The sequence below is a fragment of the Saccopteryx bilineata genome, chromosome 4 (assembly GCF_036850765.1).
Source record: "Saccopteryx bilineata isolate mSacBil1 chromosome 4, mSacBil1_pri_phased_curated, whole genome shotgun sequence".
Classification (NCBI taxonomy): Eukaryota; Metazoa; Chordata; class Mammalia; order Chiroptera; family Emballonuridae; genus Saccopteryx; species Saccopteryx bilineata.
Window position 1 is genome coordinate 266995928 of NC_089493.1, and position 18093 is coordinate 267014020.

An 18093-nucleotide genomic window follows, 5' to 3' on the forward strand; every position below is an offset into this window, starting at 1 on the left:
TATTTTTCTGAAGCTGGAAACGGGGAGGCAGTCAGACAGACTCCCACATGCGCCTGACCGGATCCACCTGGCTCGCCCACCAGGGGGCGATGCTCTGCCCATCTGGGCGTCGCTCTGTCGGACCAAAGCCACTCTAGTGCCTGAGGCAGAGGCCGAGGAGCCATCCCCAGCGCCCGGGGCCATCTTTTGCTCCAATGGAGCCTCCACTGCGGGAGGAGAAGAGAGAGACAGAGAGGAAGGAGAGGGGGAGGGGTGGAGAAGCAGATGGGTGCCTCTCCTGTGTGCCCTGGCCGGGAATCAAACCGGGACTTCCGCATGCCAGGCCGACACTCTACCACTGAGCCAACTGGCCAGGGCCAGTACCATGCTGTTTTAATTACTATGGCCTTATAGCAGGGGTCCCCAAATTTTTTACACAGGGGGCCAGTTCACTGTTCCTCAGACCATTGGAGGGCCAGACTATAAAAAAAACTATGAACAAATCCCTATGCACACTGCACAGATCTTATTTTAAAGTAAAAAAACAAAATGGGAACAAATACAATATTTAAAATAAAGAACAAGTAAATTTAAATCAACAAACTGACCAGTATTTCAGTGGGAACTATGGGCCTGCTTTTGGCTAATGGGATGGTCAATGTACTCCTCTCACTGACCACCAATGAAAGAGGTGCCCCTTCCGGAAGTGCGGTGGGGGCCGGATAAATGGCCTCAGGGGGCCACATGCGGCCCGTGGGCCGTAGTTTGGGAACCCCTGCCTTATAGTATAGTTTGATACAGCATGACTACTCCAACCTTGTGGGGTTTTTTTCTCAAGATTGCTGTGGCTTTTCAGGGTCTTTTGTGGTTCCATGTAAATTTTTGGAATATTTGTTCTAGTTCTGTGAAACAAGCCTACTGGTATCTTTGTAGGAATTGCATCTAATCTATAGATTGCTTTGGATAGTATGGACCTTTTAATGATGTTATTTCTTCCTACCATGAACACCATATATGCTTATGCTTACTAGTATCTTCTTCAGTTTCTTTCTGCAGTGTCTTATAATTTTTTGAGTACAAGTATTTTACATTTCTGATCAAATTTATTTCTAAGTATTTTTTTAATGAAATTTTCATGGAATTGTTCTCTTAGTTTCTCTTTCTGATAGTTCATTATCAGTGTATGTGGACAAGGCCCACCAGGGGTGAGGACGATGGAGACGCAGAGACCTGACTCTGGGGACCAGGTTTAGTGACGCAAATCCGCTTGATTCAGGAAGCAAGCTAGCTTATATACACAGGTTCAGCCTATAGGGTGTTACAGCGTGTCCTTCATAGCCAATGGCTGAAAAGGTCAGGGAGCTGCGTGGTTGGCGCTGAGTCACTTCCTTACAGTGGGCGAGCTCCCTTCCTGGGTGTGCCTAGGAGGGTTTCAGGTGCTGGAGTGTTCTCACAGCATTGCATCAGCCACAGCTGTTAGGAATGCGCTCTGCGCTCTACCGACAGGTGTATAAAAATGCAACTGATTTCTGGATATTTATTTTGTATTCTGCTACTTTTCTGAATTTATCAGATCTAGTAGTTTTTTGTGGACTCTGTAGGGTTCTCTATATAAATTTTTTTTTGTTAATTCTAAAAGTAACACATGCTTGCTTAGAAAAATGCAGAAAGGGGGAAGGAAAAAAATCCCACGAGTTTCCCCCACCCAAAGCCCAGCATGGTGGCCAGTTTTTTCCCTTTCCAGTTTACACAGTTGAAAGTCTACCATAGGCCCTGGCCGGTTGGCTCAGCGGTAGAGCGTCGGCCTGGCATGCACGGGACCCGGGTTCGATTCCTGGCCAGGGCACATAGGAGAAGCGCCCATTTGCTTCTCCACCCCTCCCCCTCTCCTTCCTCTCTGTCTCTCTCTTCCCCTCCCGCAGCCAAGGCTCCATTGGAGCAAAGATGGCCTGAGCGCTGGGGATGGCTCCTTGGACTCTGCCCCAGGCGCTAGAGTGGCTCTGGTCTCGGCAGAGCGACGCCCCGGAGGGGCAGAGCATCGCCCCCTGGTGGGCAGAGCGTAGCCCCTGGTGGGAGTGCCGGGTGGATCCCAGTCGGGCACATGCGGGAGTCTGTCTGACTGTCTCTCCCCGTTTCCAGCTTCAGATAAAAATAAAAAAAAAAAAAAAAAAAAAGTCTACCATATATCTACAATTTTTGATGTGCATTTTTCATTTGGCATAAATATAGGAGTGTTTCCTTATTTGTTACAAATTCCTTATAAACAGTGATTCAGAGACTATAAAATATTACATCATGCCTGACACAGGTGGTGGCGCAGTGGGTAGAGCGTCAGACTGGGATGCGGAGGACCCAGGTTTGAGACCCTGAGGTTGCCAGCTTAAGTGTGGCTTCATCTGGTTTGAGCAAAGCTCACCAGCTTGGACCCAAAGTTGCTGGCTCAAGCAAGGGGTTACTCGGTCTGCTGAAGGCCTACGGTCAAGGCACATATGAGAAAGCAATCAATGAACAACTAAGGTATAGCAACGAAAAACTGATAATTGATGCTTCTCATCTCTCTCCGTTTCTGTCTGTCTGTCCCTATCTATCCCTCTCTCTGTGCCTCTGTAAAAAGAAAAAATATATATATTACATCATGTGGATGTGCTATTGGCCCTAAAAAATAATATAGAACAATAAAAGTATAGCAGAGAGGCAGCAACCTGCAGGGCAGCCAGGTCTCATGGCGGCTGCCCCACCACGGACCCTGGAGAACTCTGCTCTGGTTTGCTCTCCCCATAACCACCTCCCCCTTGTGGGGCTGCTGGTCAAGGCCAGCATCAGCAAGAAAATGGTCAAATCAGCACTTTCTGTGGGGACAAAAAGCTAGAGGGAGAGGTCTGCTAGGAGAGCAGTCCTCCCCCTGGTCCCTACCCACATCCCCAGGCCTGATGCCTGGGGCATCATGCCCAGCTCCACCTTCCACATGTCATTTGTTTGGCTGCAGGGAGCAGTAAACCCAAACTGAAGCTTTAACAAGATAGAAGTCTAGGGTCCCACTGAGAACAAGCCTAGCAGCTGCGAGGGTGATGGATGCTCCTCTCAGATGAGTCATGCCTTTGCAGTTCCGCCCACCTGCTGGTTTGGCCCAGGTGAGCTGCGGTGCATCACAGCAGGATTCCTGCCTCTCTTTAGACCTCAGTTTCCCTACCTGTGCCAGGAGGGGTCAGGATGAAATGATAGTTTCCAATAAGGAAGCTTTTTGTTCCATCCCTGCTGGGTTGATGTCCTGGCCACTTTGGCCACTTTCCTGGTTCCAGAAGCCTCAAATGTCAAAGCAGACGTGCCTCCAGGGCCCATATGCCATTTGTCTGAGTCAAAACCCCACCCATTTGGGCAAACCACACTCTCAGATATATCCCCCCTGCCCTGTTTTTCTGAGCACTCTCTCCTGCCTTAGAACCTAGGTTTATGACTGGGTAGGTCTTCAGGGGGATCTGTGAACTGTCTAAGTCTGTCTGCAAAACTCTGTGTGTAGGTGTGCGTGTGTGTGCGTAAGCATACCACACGGTTTGGGGGGAGTCTCCATGGATTTTAGTCTCAAAGGAGTATCCTTAAAACTTGACCTGGACTGGCTTCTCCTTTGGTTTTCTCGGCTGCTTCCTCATCTTTACAGTGTCCCAGCCCCCCAACTCTATCTGGGACCCCCACAGCCTTCCAGCTGTTCTCTCAGGGTCTCAGCCTGCCCCCATGAGCTGCCAGGAGAACTTTCAGAATGGCTTCTGATTGGGCCTCACCTGCTTCCCATCATCAGGACCCTGATGGCCTTCGTAGCCACCCTGGGCTCCCTTCCCACCACTAATTCGCAGGGAGGGGGGAGTGGGCAGAATCTTAGAAGGAGAGCAACCGGAAAGGCCCTGCTCCTCACTTTTTGTGCTTCTTCCTCTCCTTGGGAGAGAAGAACCTGTGAGAAATCTTCTGCTCACAGGAAAATAACCCAAACCCCTAAAATGACTGTGCTCGTAAAAAAGGTTCACACTCCTTGAATGCTAACTACGCACTAGGCACACCTTGTTCTAAGCCCTTCACATATAGTAGAGTTCAACCTTGACAGCAACCCTAGGAGGCAATCTAACATTAGTGCTGTTTTATAGATGGAGAAACAGAGGCCCAGAGAGTATTGTCCTTCAGGTAGAGGTGATGGAGCTGGATTATTACCACTGCCTGGTACCTGGGGTCTTATCTCTTAATATGCATACCACTCATCCCAGCCACATTCAATAATTTGCTCCCTCACTACTGAACACAGCCCTTTCCACTCCAAACCCCCTTCCTTCCCATCGGGTTCATACCTCCTGCAGTAGCCTGTTCTCTGGGCTCACTGTGTACCCTCCTCCCCTCTTGGCCTCCAGGTCTGGCACCCCTCACCAGCTGGGGACCTCCTCAGGGCTGGCCTGTGCCCAGCCTCCATCATTGTACCATTACACATTTGCTGAAATGAAATAAAACACTATTTCCAATTTATAGGTAGGGAAACTGAGTTCCAGAGATGAACTCATTTCTCAAAGATTATGGATACCAGGGCAGTGGAAGGATGGTTGGTGGCAACTTAAAAAGTTCATTCATTCAACAAGTGTTATTGAATGTCTATCTTTGGCCAAGCACTGTACTGGGTAACTTGTCTTAGGGGATATAAACGAGACCGTGCCTGGAGTCTGCTGGCTGGAGGGAGGCTCACTGTACAGACCACAACCTCCGCCCACACCGGCGTTCCCATGCTCAAGACAAATGAAGGTGAGTTTGAGCTAGGCTTGAAGGGAAGGATGATTTGTTAAACAGAGAAGGAAGGACACTATTGGTAGAAGAACCAGCAAGGCAAAGGCTCAGAAGTTAGTTTATTAAGGGGTAAAGGGGACATAAAGGCACAGAGGCCAACCATAGCTGGGAACCTATGGATGTTGGGATTCATTTATTTTTCATCCCTGGGCTGCCACTTTGCCTCTGCTCAGGACTCAGGGGAGTGAACCATGCGGCTCTGTCAACTCCTCTGATATCGTAGGAGAGAGATCCTGCCCCAAGGTGGAGGATTCAGGGTTCATCTGTGTTTTGGGTACCATTTTTTGCAAAGGTACGTTGGGAGCAAATCACCAAGAACCGGTGTCATTTATCACCACCCTCTTTGGCCTCAGGAGAGCTCAGTATGACCGGAGTTCGAACCTCGGTTACACCGTTCCCTCCTCATCTCTTCCTGTCCAGTACAACGTCACCTCCTCTATGAAGCCTTCCCGGAACCTCCCCCGTCCCTCCTCGCAGTTTCCCAAGCTTTCACCTCTCCCAGTGGTCTGGGACATCATCCTTGAGAGCGGAGCAAGGCTGAAGAATGTTCTTTCGCCAAACATAATTGAAGCACCAATAGGTGCCCAGCGCCAAAGTGGGTACTGGCGCATCCCGGACACCCCCAGCTGACGGCAGCTGGCAGAAAACGAGGTTCCACCGCATTTTCTGCCCGCCCGCCCACGGGCGGCTCGGCTCCTTGGCCAGAGAACCGCGAGGCCGTGCGCCCGCGTTCCCGCCCCCGCCGCGCCAGGCCCCGCCCTCCGGCGCTGGTCCCAGCGCCGGCCCCTTTTGTTCCCTCCTGGAGCCGGGCCGCTCGCTCCGCTCGGCTCGGCTGGCTGGGCTCCGCCGCGGGGCGCGTAGGCGGCGGCGGGGCTGCCTGGGTCAGCTCCTCCTGCTTTCCTGCCGCCCGCCCGCTGCACACGCGGCGCGAGGCCCGGGACCGGAGTGCGAGCACGGTGTCCGGCGCCAGCAGAGGCTCTGCCGGGGGTGGGGCGACCGGGAGCGGGGAGCGGCCGCAGCATCCTCTCCCCCCGCGGCGGCAGGGCCCGCAGCGAAGGAGGTCGGCGCCGGGTCGCCGCCGCTCAGCCTGATGCTTCAGGGGCAAAGGTAGGAGCAGCGAGGGGACCCCGAAGGAGGGGGCTTGCCCGGCAACAAAGGACCGAGGGATTCGGGAGGCGGCGGTGGCCCCAGTCTGGGCTGAAGCGGGCCGGCCCGGGGACATTGTCGGGCGTGGGAGAGGCCGCGGGGTCGGGACCGGCGGGTGGGCGTGAGCGGAGCCGGTCCTGGGATGCACCCCAACTTCCCCACGCCTGCGAGCGAGGAGGGGGTGCTGCTGGCGTTGGGAGGCGCTTCCTGGGCTGCGTGTCCCGGCGGTGAGGGCATCGTCAGCACCCTCGGCTCTCCCTCCCACAGACCGGTGTTCGGCACATCTGCCGGGGGAGTCGTGCGTCCCCTCTCGCAAGGGCAGCGTGAGGCCGCTGGACGCGCGCCGCGGGGCTCTGGGTGCACAGGCCCGAGGGGCACAGCCTGGTGGGCGCGGCTCCCTAGCTCCCTTCTCCAGATCCGGTGTCTGGGAGGACACGGAGCCCTTTAGGCTGAAGTCGCCTGGCCAATGCCCTTTGCAAAACTTGGTTGAAGTACATGGTGGAGGGGGTTAAGGGGAGATTGAGGTGGGGCAGCTTCCCGCAGGGGGTGTCCCCCCCCCAAGCTGGCGCTGGTGGCTGGTGAGGCAGCAGATTTTCTGCCCTCCCCACGGGGAGGGGCCGCGGAGGACAAGGATGCTTCGCTGGGCCTCCAGGACCCGCCCGTTTGGGCCCTTCAGGCGGGGCCTGGGTGGGGCGGGTGCTCACGGGGCACTGCCACGCAGGCCCCAGCCTTACCCCCACCCTGGGGATGTGGGCAGAGGGGCACCCGTGTGGCGGGGTCACACACACACCCGACCTCTGAAGTCCTACGTCTCCCTTCTGGGTGAAAAATGGGAGTCCATATGAGGGTTGCTGGCTGCCTTCACCCTGGTAAGATACCCAGGGGAGGCTAGTGGGGTTGGGCTGGCCTCCTGCTGCTGGCCGAGGGAGAGGAGAATGGTGTAGGGGGCACCACGTGGGGCCCGCCTCCTCATGTGTGGGACACATTCCCCACCAGTTGTAAAGTAAACAATGAGCCCTTCATTCATCCAGCTGCTGTCACCTGGCCCAGCACTGCCAGGGGCCGGCAGGTACACAGGACTGGGGAATCACTGTCCCCACGGAGCACAGCCCATGGCTCAGTGCAGCGGTGGGGGAGCTGGGGGCACAGAGGAAAGAGACCTGGAGGACGGGATGGACAGGAAGCTTGATGGAGCCCAGTGCAGAAGTTTGTTGGCAGAATGCCGAGAGGGCTTCAGGCAGGGAAATATCATGGGCAGGGCGTGTATTCAAAGAAGAGGGCAGAAGGCCTGGTAGCTGCTGGGTTAGAGGAGCGGTGAAGCATTTAGGTGATGGGGCATGCAGTTTAAGGCAGGGGCTTTCTGCAGAGGGAAGGCAGTGTTTTGTCCTTTCTGCTCTCCCAGGTGGGGCCCCTCAGATGCCCTCCTCCTTGAGCCATGAGCCAGGATGCGTTGCATCTGCATAGCCTGGACCACAGATGATGGCGGGGTGCAGGCTCTGTGACAGGTGGAGGGGAGCAGAGATGGAGAGGCATTTCAAAGGCAGAAAGGTCTGGCAGAGGGAGCCTGCGGGGAACTTAAGGCATACAAGTCGCACCTGCAAGCTCCCAGGTCCACCCAGCGGCCTAGAAAGGTGGTGCCTAGAATTCTGCACCCAAAGCCTGAAATCCCAACTTGGGGATTCACCCTTGGGCACCAGTCCCTTTCTAGCATCTTCTGTACCCTTTGGTGGCTAAGATTTCAGATAATGGACCCTGACAGCCTGGATTCAAATCCCAGCTTTGCCACCTACTAGCTGTGTGACCTGAGACAACTCATTATACCTCTCTCCGCCTCAATTTTTCCATCTACAAAAATGCGGATACTTATGGTATTTACTTGTTAGGGTTATTGAGAGAATTGAGTGAATGGAGGTGTGTGAAGTATGTTCACTTGATGGAACAAATACCCAATGTTTGTTACTGCAGCTGTGCTTGGTGGCTTTACACCCTACACACACACACACGGCTCATAACCTCCTGATCGGTTTGTCCACCATCAGACAGCCCTGCCTGTTAGCCCTGCCCAGGCCCTGTCATCTGCCTCACTCTAGCATCCCTTCTTTACTCTGGTCCACCTCCTTTGGCTATGAGAAGGCCACAGTCCCCACAGTCCTAGCCGTTCCCTCCACTCTGATCCACAATGTAGGGGACAGTTCCCTTCTGGCCTTTCCTCCCTGGCTCTGCCACCCTAAAGATTGACCTTGCCCTCTTGGTGCCATCTATCTTACCTCTGCCTCTGTGCCCAGAGGAGGGGAGCTGCATTCTTCACCCTGTTGCTTCCCTGCTGTCTTTGGGCTGTTTTAGCAAAATACTACAGACTTACAAACAACAGAAATTTATTTCTCACAGTTCTGGAGGCTGGAAGTCTGAGATCCAGCTGCCAGTATGGTAGTAGGGCGATGGCCCTCTTCCATGCTGCGGATATTTCCTTGTATCTTAAGGTGGAAGGCGCTAGGGAGCTCTGTGGGGGTCTCTTTCATAAGGGCACTAATCCCATTCATAAGGGCTCCATCCTCATGACTTAATCACCTCTCAAAGGTCCTGCCTCCTACACCATTATTACATGGGGCATTAGGCTTCAGCATATGGATTTTGGGGTGTGTTACACAAGCATTCAGACCATGGCTCCTGCCCAGGCATTCTTGAGGAGAACATCAGTCTCTGTGTAGGTGCTTACTGTATGCCAGCTACTGTTTTCAGCTCCTTAAGTTCATATGTGAGTTTGTGGATATCTTAATAACACTCCCTATGTTTTGGAGATGAGGAACTCAAGGCATAGAGAGGTCTTCCTCTTTGTCTTCCATGCATTTGTTAGGCACCTACTGTGTACCTAGGAGACATGCCCCCTTCCTAAATGCCTTTGAACCCACTACCATGTTCATTTCCCTAAAGCACAATGTTGGGCATGCCGGCCTCAGACACCTCCACCCCATTCACTGAAGTACAAAGTCCAAATGCTCTTGGGCTCTCAGGACCCAGCTGGCCATGCCCTGCCTTCCCAGCACGGCTCTGTGGTGCTGGCTCTACCCAGACCTGCCTCGCCTTCTGACTGAGTAGTGGGCGTGGCTTGATGAGTGGGCCTGCTCTTGAGTGGAAAGGGGGGCAGGCTCTGACCATGTCTCTGGGGTAATATTGTTGCCAGGGACAAGACCTCCTCCAGTTAGGTTAAGTGAAAGGAGAGTTAAGAGGGAAAGGGAACTTGTGTAGCAAACACTTGCAGGTGACCTGGCTCCCGCAGGACGCGGGAAGCTGGCACGTAGCTCCTCCTCTGGCTTTCCTCTCTGGAGTGTGGTTTCATTTTCTCCTCCTCTCCTGGTGCATCTGCCCCTTCTCTCCCTGTAGGCTGACTCTTTCTGAGTTGTTGCATGGCTGCCCCGAATAGTGGGTTCAGCTCGAGGCTACAGGACCTTCCAGGAGAACTCCCCAGAGAAACTGATTGACCAGGCCTGGGTGAGGGTGCCCACCCTGTCCACTCAGCTGGCGGGGTGCAGAATACATGGTCTCTGATGCTGGGGGTGGGGAGACAGTGCTGGGCACAGCTGGCACAGTGTCGGCTGCATCGATGACGTGTGGCTGTGTTCTGGGGGAGGACAGCCAAATGGGGCATCACTGTCCTTAAGAGCTCTTGGGATGATGGGAGAGACAGACCCATGATACCTCAGACACGAAATGTGGGTCTCCACCACTTGGTATCATGATTTGTCAGGAAAAATGAGTGTTCTGATCCCCAGGGCAGGACGGGACGGCAAGGGCTATATACCCATGGGTCTCCCCAGTGCTGTCTTCAGCGCTGAGAAGGCTCCTCCCTTTAGTACCTGGAGACTGGGATTCCCATTGCCAGCATGGGACCTCCCGTGTCCCATCACTCCCTTCTCTGGCTGCACTGCCGGGGTCAGTACACAAAAGCAGTAATACAAAGCTCATGTTTTCAGAAGTGCTTCAAAGGGAGAATGAACTGGTTCCCTTCTGAATAGAAAGCAGAAGCTGGCAGGTGGTATTTATTAACAAGGCGTAGAAGTGGGGCCTTGTCCGCTTACTAGCTTCCGTCTTCACTGAGGAGCCCTTGCTCCATCCTGGAATCTTACTTCTGACTCCAGCTGCAGCCAGAAAGACACCCACTCCTCTTCCACTTCCTGCTTTGCCCTTTTGGCCCCTTTGCCAAAGAGGGTGGAACTTCAGGCTCACAAGGAGTGCCTGGTTTTCCAACATCCCTTCCCTAAGGAGGCAGCCCCCTGAGTGTTCAGGGCTGACCTGCCCCTGCTTGGCCCCAGGTCCTCCCTGAGCTGCCCTGGTCCCTGCTCCCCACCATGTGGCTGTGCAGAAACCAGCCCCTCAGGGTGCAGGGAGCACCACGCACTTCAGTTCTGGACCCTGCCTTTGAGAAGCTTTCACTGAACTGGGAGGCTGTCGGCACCCTTCCTGACAATGTAAACAAGATCAGCACCTTTGAGAAACACTTTAAGGCCGGGGTAGAGCAGACGCCTCAGCACCCAGGCGGTGATGCCTGCGTATACACCAAGATGTTAAGAGCCGTCTTGCCTTGGTGGTTATGATTATTTTTACCAAACTTAACAGCTGTGTACAGAACTAGTCAGAAGAAGAAATATTCTTATAGCTGATCTTATTCTTAAATGGCAAAATATTGAGCTCCCAGTCAGACATTCATAGATGAAGTTTTATTTCTCAGAGTAACACAATTTAGGTCTGTGAGACAGAGAAAGGAGTTACAGGGTGCTTGTTGGAAAAATATTAGTAAAGGCTACTAATTAAGTATTGCCTTTGTTAAATGCCTATTCATGCATTTACTCATGTTAAATAGTAGTTAAAAGTGGCTCCAAATACACGAACGAATGAAATCTGACTGTTAAATGTTGACCCATTTGGTTAAAAAGAAAAAAGCCCTGGCGTGCTTGCAAGTCATTCTAAGTGTTATTCGGGTAGGCGGGGCACGGGGAGGCTGGGAGGGTCTGGGGCTCCCTGGAGGACTAGGACCCGGGCTGCCTCTTGGAGGGTGGATGGACCTGGGAGGTTACGGAGGGCCTTTCTGATGGCACCAAGGGAGAAAAATGAAGGAGTCTGGGCAGCAGAGAGCTTAGAGTCTGGCTGGGGTGTTCAGTGAGGAGCCCACTAGTCTTCCAAGTACAGTGTGAGGTCGGTGTCTAACTGTGGGACCCTGTGATGAGGGAAGAAGAGGCATTTTGGAGTCTTTGAATTTTTGGCTACCTTGTATCCTGATTCTGCTCAAAGTTCTTTTCTAATGTTGACTGTTCTCTTCATGAATTCGTTTGTTCGTAGCTTCTGTCACTCAGCTCACGTTTAGCTTCTTGCAGTGGTTGTGCTGGGCTCAGGGGACAGCGAACAGGGAACAGAGGAGGGAAGACATCGAAAGGGTCACGTGTGTTCTTTGTCTGATTCCAGACAGGACTTGAGGTGATTTGCAAAGATAACTGCAGCCCTGGCTGGGTGGTTCAGTGGATAGAGTGTCATTCCAGTATGTCAAGGTCACAGGTTCGATCCCCTGTCAGGGCACACACAAGAGGCAATCAATGAGTATACAACTAAATGGAGCAACTAAGGGCACAACGAGTTGATGCTTCTCTCTTTCTGTCTCCCTTCCCCACCCCCTTCCTCTCGATTAAATCAATAGAAAAAATTTTTTTAAATTATATTTAAAAAGAAAAAGATAAATGCAGTCTATTGAGAGGGACAGTTGGGGCAAGAGGAAACCCTGGGTACCAAAAATCAAATTTTTGTTGTGCCAAAGAGACTTCTGTGTCCTCTATTATTGGAGGTGATCTGACTGTGAGCTTCCTAGCAGCTGGATCCGAGAGGGAGACGGGAGTTTGGAGTGGCTCTGTGTTGTCATACTGACTTGTGTAAGCCCATGCTGTATATAAAACAGCAAGCGCAGTGAGGGGTAGCACTTCCAGGGAGGAGCCGTATAGTGTGGTCCTGGGACAGACAGACATCCGGAATGCAGGGGGAGGGAGGGAGGATGGCAGCCGCCTTCTGATCCTCCTAACCCTCCTTCTGGAGGGTCCCGGCCAGCAGCTGCGGCTGCGGCTGGGGCTGGGGCTGGGGCTTGCAGCCAGCCCTCTCAAGTGTCTAATGAGCTGTAGGGATTGATGAGACTCGGTGAGCTAGGAGCCAGACTGGCCCCTGACGCGAGGATCCCCACCTTGCGAGGAGGCGTGGGGGGCCACGACACAGGACTGCGTGGAGAGCTCTGGGTGTGCCCACCTCAGCCCAGGAGCGGGCTAAGTGATAGAAGAAGGGTGAAGGCAGTCCCGGCAGAACAAGCGATGGGGTAGGGTGTCTTAGGGAACACTGAGAAATTTAGGGATGCTGAAATGCAGGGTGCTAAGGTGGGGACAGGGTCCCAGGAAACAAGGCCAGGGCAGGAGAGGGCTGGGTCAACGGGCAGATGTGCTGCAGACTATGGCCTTGGCACTGAGGCCCGTGGGGTGCCCTGCTAACCTCTTGCCTAAATCTCTGCCCTTGTCCCCCTGACCTGGTACCTGAAGGCCAGTTCGTCTTGATTCTGAGGAAATAAAGAGAAGTGGTGAAGCGCGCGGGCCCCGCGGCTAGGGGGCCCGAGTTCTGACGAGGCTGCTGCCGTTCATCAGCTGCGACACAGTGGGCACGTGGCTTGACCCCCTCTGGGCCTCAGTTTCCCTACTAGTAAATCAGGGCTCACAGTAGCATCTCCTTCACAGGACTGTTGTGAAGGCACGTGGGTTCACTTTACAAGGCGCCTAGACTGGTGCCTGGAGCGGAACGAGTATTGCGGATCTGCGGCTCCTTAGGCCGGAGCAGCTCAGTGGAGGGTGCGGTCTGAGTGCCCCAAGCCCCCACTCTGAGTGCACCCACACAAGTTCAGAGTCAAGCGTAGTGAAGAATGGAAGTCCTTTGACAGAGAGAGTTGTGGACATGGGATCGTCCTCGCCCCTCTGGTGGGCTAGACCTGGGAGGGGGAGGGCACTCAGCAGGTTTCTGCAAATGTTTTCTTACAGTAATAATATTTGCATAAGTTTGGGAGAGTTTCTCATGGCATCTGTGCCAACTGGGGCAGAAACTTGCTCCGAGAACAGGCCTTGGTCTCTGCTTAGCCCCCTCCAGTGGCGGGGGCCCTTGCTTGCCTCTTTGCTCATTGGACCCCCAGCAGTGAGCATCCACTGTGCGCTGCATACATCAGATGCGCTTGGTGCCAGCATTCCTGCAGGGTGCAGGTCCTGCAGAACTTGGAACTTCTCCTTTCTGTCTTCCAAGCCAGCCAGTGAGCGCAGCCACGGGTGTGAACAAGCTGCTGTGGGCCTCCAGCTGAATGTGGGGAAGATAAGAGTGGCAGAGAAGGGCATTTTCATTCTTTCGCGTATTTATTAAGCGGTTTGAGCTCCTGTGTGTGCTAGGCGCTGTCCTAGGTACCGAGAGCCCAGGAGTGAACAGGACTTGCAGACAACCTGCCCTCTTAAGCCGCTCTCAGTGACAGCTGAGGGGGTTTGCCAGAGGCTGAGAGGAAGGGCATTACGCAGATCCGCAATACTCGTTCCGCTCCAGGCGCCAGTCTAAGCGCTTTGTAAAGTGAACCCATGTGCCTTCACAACAGTCCTGTGAAGGAGATGCTACTGTGAGCCCCAATTTACTAGTAGGGAAACCGAGGGAACAGTGTGTGTAAAAAGGCCTGGAGATGTGACAGCCTGTATGGGTGTGGGTGGCATTCTGACAGAATTTGGTGTCTAGGGGTAGTGAAGGGCAAAGGTTGCCTTTCTGGAAGCAGTAAAAAAATATGACTTTGAACGCTCATTAGTGACTGACCTCACTCCTAGGCCCACCAGGTTCTGTCTGTTCTCCATCTTTCCCTCCTCCGCCCTCCAGCAGCTTTGGGTTGCCCTATGAGCTGTAGATGGTGCCCTTGGACCCCTGCCTGGCTCATCCCTCCTGGTTTATCTCTCTGGCTGGTTCATGCCACAGAAGGGCCAAGCCTGAACCTTAGTGGGCTCAGCTTCAGCCCACCTCCTGCAGGGGGATGCTCAGGTGTGAGGAGAAGCCAGGTTCTGACTCACTAACCTTTTTTTTTTTTTTTTTTACAGGGACAGAGAGAGAGTCAGAAAAAGGGATAGATAGGGACAGACAGACAGGAAGGGAGAGATGAGAAGCCTCAATCATCAGTTTTTCGTTGCGACACCTTAGTTGTTCAGATTGCTTTCTCATATGTGCCTTGACCACGGACCTTCAACAGACCGAGCAACCCCTTGCTCAAGCTAGCGACCTTGGGTCCAAGCTGGTGAGCTTTTTGCTCAAACCAAATGAGCCCACACTCAAGCTGGTGACCTTGGGGTCTCGAACCTGGGTCCTCCGCATCCCAGTCCGACGCTCTGTCCACTGCGCCACCGCCTGGTCAGACCTCACCAACCTTCTTTAGGGAAGGTTGGTGCCCAGGACGATTGTTCGGTGAGCACAGCAGCACTGTGTGTGCCAACCCTGGCACCCGAAGGCCAGAGGGCTTGGGCCTTCCCACAGGGAGCTCACAGACTGGGAAGGCAGACAGGTAGGGCCATATGGTTAGCTGCCAACAGCTGGGGCAGTCTGGTGGGTGGGAAGGTTCCAGAGCTGCAGGGACCACCTCAACTTCCTACACTCCTTCCCAGGAAGTTTGAAAAAACTTTTTACTGAAGTACAACATCCAAAAAGAAGACTGCACGTGCCATAAGTGAATTTTCTCTAAGTGAAACGACCATAAAATCGCACCCAAATCCAGAACCAGAACCTGCTCCCAGAAACCCCTCTTGTTTTCACTTTTAGTCATGTACCTGCCCCAAGTGTGACCCATTCCTTGATTTTTAACATCATCAGTAAATATGTATCACCTGCCCTTGAACATCATTTTAACAGAAGATACTTTAATACAGGGGTCCCCAAACTTTTTACACAGGGGGCCAGTTCACTGTCCCTCAGACCGTTGGAGGGCCGGACTATAAAAAAAACTATGAACAAATCCCTATGCACACTGCACATATCTTATTTTAAAGTAAAAAAACAAAACGTGAACAAATACAATATTTAAAATAAAAAACAAGTAAATTTAAATCAAGAAACTGACCAGTATTTCAATGGGAACTATGGGCCTGCTTTTGGCTAATGAGATGGTCAATGTGCTCCTTTCATTGACCACCAATGAAAGAGGTGCCCTTCTGGAAGTGCAGCGGGGGCTGGATAAATGGCCTCGGGGCCGCATGTGGCCCGCAGGCCGTAGTTTGGGGACCCCTGCTTTAATACAATATATTACAAGCTCAAAATGTGTCCCGACTCTTGCCTGACCGGGCGGTGGCGCAGTGGATAGAGCGTCGGACTAGGATGCAGAGGACCTACGTTTGAGACCCTGTGGTCGCCAGCTTGAGTGCGGGCTCATCTGGTTTGAGCAAAAGCCCACCAGCTTGAACCCAAGGTCGCTGGCTCCAGCAAGGGGTTACTTGGTCTGCTGAAGGCCCGCGGTCAAGGCACATATAAGAAAGCAATCAATGAACAACTAAGGTGTTGCAACACGCAATGAAAAACTAATGATTGATGCTTCTCATCTCTCTCCGTTCCTGTCTGTGTGTCCCTGTCTATCCCTCTCTCTGACTCACTCTCTGTCTCTGTAAAAAAAAAAAAAAGTGTCCGACTCTAAAAATTTTTAAACTTTCTGTTCTTTTTTTTTTTTAAAGATTTTATTTATTCATTATAGAGAGGGGAGAGAGAGAAAGAGAGAGAGGGAAGGGGGGAGGAGCAGGAAGCATCAACTCCCATATGTGCCTTGACCAGGCAAGCCCAGGGTTTTGAACCGGCAACCTCAGTGTTTCCAGGTTGACGCTTTATCCACTGCACCACCACAGGTCAGGCACTTTCTGTTCTTTTTTAATGTTCATTTTATTGATTTTAGAGAGAAAGAAAGGTAGAGAGGGAGAGAGAGATTTCAGAAACATTGATCTGTTCCTGTGTGTGCGCTGGCCAGGGATCGAATTGGCAACCTCTGCGCTTTGGGAAGATGCTTTAACCAACCGAGCTATGCGGCCAGGGCAAAAAACTTCCTATTCTTAATCTTAGTAATTGAACTTCATTTTAAATGGAAGCATGCAATCATACTGCATGCACTCTTTCATTTCTGGCTTTTTTTCACTGGAGATGATAATCGCAGTATTCATGCCCATTGTTACCTGTGATTGCATTGCAGTCATTCTCACTGCTGTATTTTACTCTGTCGTGTGAATTTATTTACACACCTGACTAAAGTGACAACTTATTTAGTTGTTCTATGAGGGTAGATATTTGAGTTATTTTCAGTTGGGAGTATTAGGAAAAGAACGTGACTTTTGGCGCACATTCCTGCCCATGCTGTTGTGGGAAACCCTGGGTGTGGAATTGCTGGGTCTTAGGGTTAGGTATGTCCAGCTTTGGTGTGTGATGCCAAGCTGATTTCCATTGCTGGTACCGACTTCCACTCCTCCTAGGAGCCTGTGAGCATTTTGGGTAATCTATATCTTCATCAGCACGTGTATGGTCAGTCTGTTTCATTTCATACATTCTGGGGGTGTATGGTATTACTATGATGGCCAATAAAGGTGAACACCTTTCACCTGACCAGGCGGTGACGCAGTGGATAGAGCGTCGGACTGGGATGCGGAAGGACCCAGGTTCGGGACCCCGAGGTTGCCAGCTTGAGCGCAGGCTCATCTGGTTTGAGCAAAAGCTCACCAGCTTGGACCCAAGGTCACTGGCTTGAGCAAGGGGTTACTCGGTCTACTGAAGGCCCGCGGTCAAGGCACATATGAGAAAGCAATCAATGAACAACTAAGGTGTCGCAATGCGCAACGAAAAACTAATGATTGATGCTTCTCATCTCTCCGTTCCTGTCTGTCTGTCCCTGTCTATCCCTCTCTCTGACTCTCTCTGTCTCTGTAAAAAAATTTAAAAAAATAACATATATAAAAAAAAAAGTGAACACCTTTCCACATGTTTACTGGTCTTTTGAATACCCTTTTTTGTGAAGTGCTTGTTCAGGTCTTTTGCTGATGTAACTCAACTTGTCAGTTCTTTTTATATTCTGAATATGAGTCCTTTGCAGAATATAGGAATTGCCAATGTCTTCTCTCTCTCTGTGGCCCGCCTACCCCTCTCTCTTTCAGTGGTATCTGTGATGCACAGAAGCTCTTACTCTTAATCTTGTCCAGTTTACCCATCTTTCTGTTATCTTTAGCACTCCTGTGTCCTGTGTAAGAAATCTTCGCCGACCTCAACGTTACGACGGTCTTTCATGCCTTCTTCTCAGGACAGTGTTGTTTCACCTTTCACATTCAGATCTGCTGCCCATGAGGAATTGATTTTTGTGTGTGAAGTAAATTTATTTCCTTTTGCTGCTATGACAAATGACCACACATCTAGTAGTTGAAAACAACACAAATGTATTATCTTACGGTCCTGGAGGTCAGACGTCTGAAATGGATCTCACCAGGGTACTGGGTTGTCAGCACTCCTCCTGGAGGCTCTGGGGAAGATTCTCTTTCTTTGCCTTTTCCAGCTTCTAGAGACTGCCCACACTCCTTGGCTGGTGCCCCCTGCCTCCGTCTTCAAAGCTAGCAGTGTTGGACTTAGTCCTTTGCACACGCCATCTCTGACTCTTTCGTTCCCGCCTCCCTCTTCCACTTAGAAGGACCCTTGTGGTTACATTGGGCCTGCCTGTATCATACAGGATAATCTTCCCATCTCCAAGTCATCTTACTAGCGACCTTCATCTGTAACCTGTGAACAAACGTGTTTTGGCCGTTATTGGGGGGCATTATTCTGCCAACCACAGGAGGGGGATCGTATTTCTCCTCTCTGGCTATCCAGTTGACCCAGCTCCACTTGTTGTAAAGACCGTCCTTTGCTCAGGGGTAATTTTTAGTTGCTTGTGCAGGCTGGGTTGGGGAGAAGAACCCCGGAGATGTTGTGGCTTTCCTGCAGCCACCTGGTCTGGATGTGTTGGGTGGAGCTGCCACTGAAATCAGAAGTGGAAGAGGCAATCGTGAACGACGACAGGGTCACTATCCTGGCCTGGGAGGCAGGACACTGGAGTCTCTTCCTTTCCGTCCTGATTTT

The 18093-nt window shown here is 52.0% G+C and overlaps 1 protein-coding gene across 2 annotated transcripts in view; it reads left to right on the forward strand.

Annotated features, from left to right (window-relative positions):
* Positions 1–5599: 5599 nt before the first annotated feature.
* Positions 5600–18093, forward strand: part of CLIP2 (CAP-Gly domain containing linker protein 2) — an 83184-nt gene continuing 70690 nt past the window's right edge. For both annotated transcript variants that reach the window (XM_066274586.1, XM_066274588.1), the window contains exon 1: positions 5600–5901. The gene's annotated coding sequence lies outside the window, so the exon portion shown is untranslated. The remainder of the gene's footprint in view (positions 5902–18093) is intronic.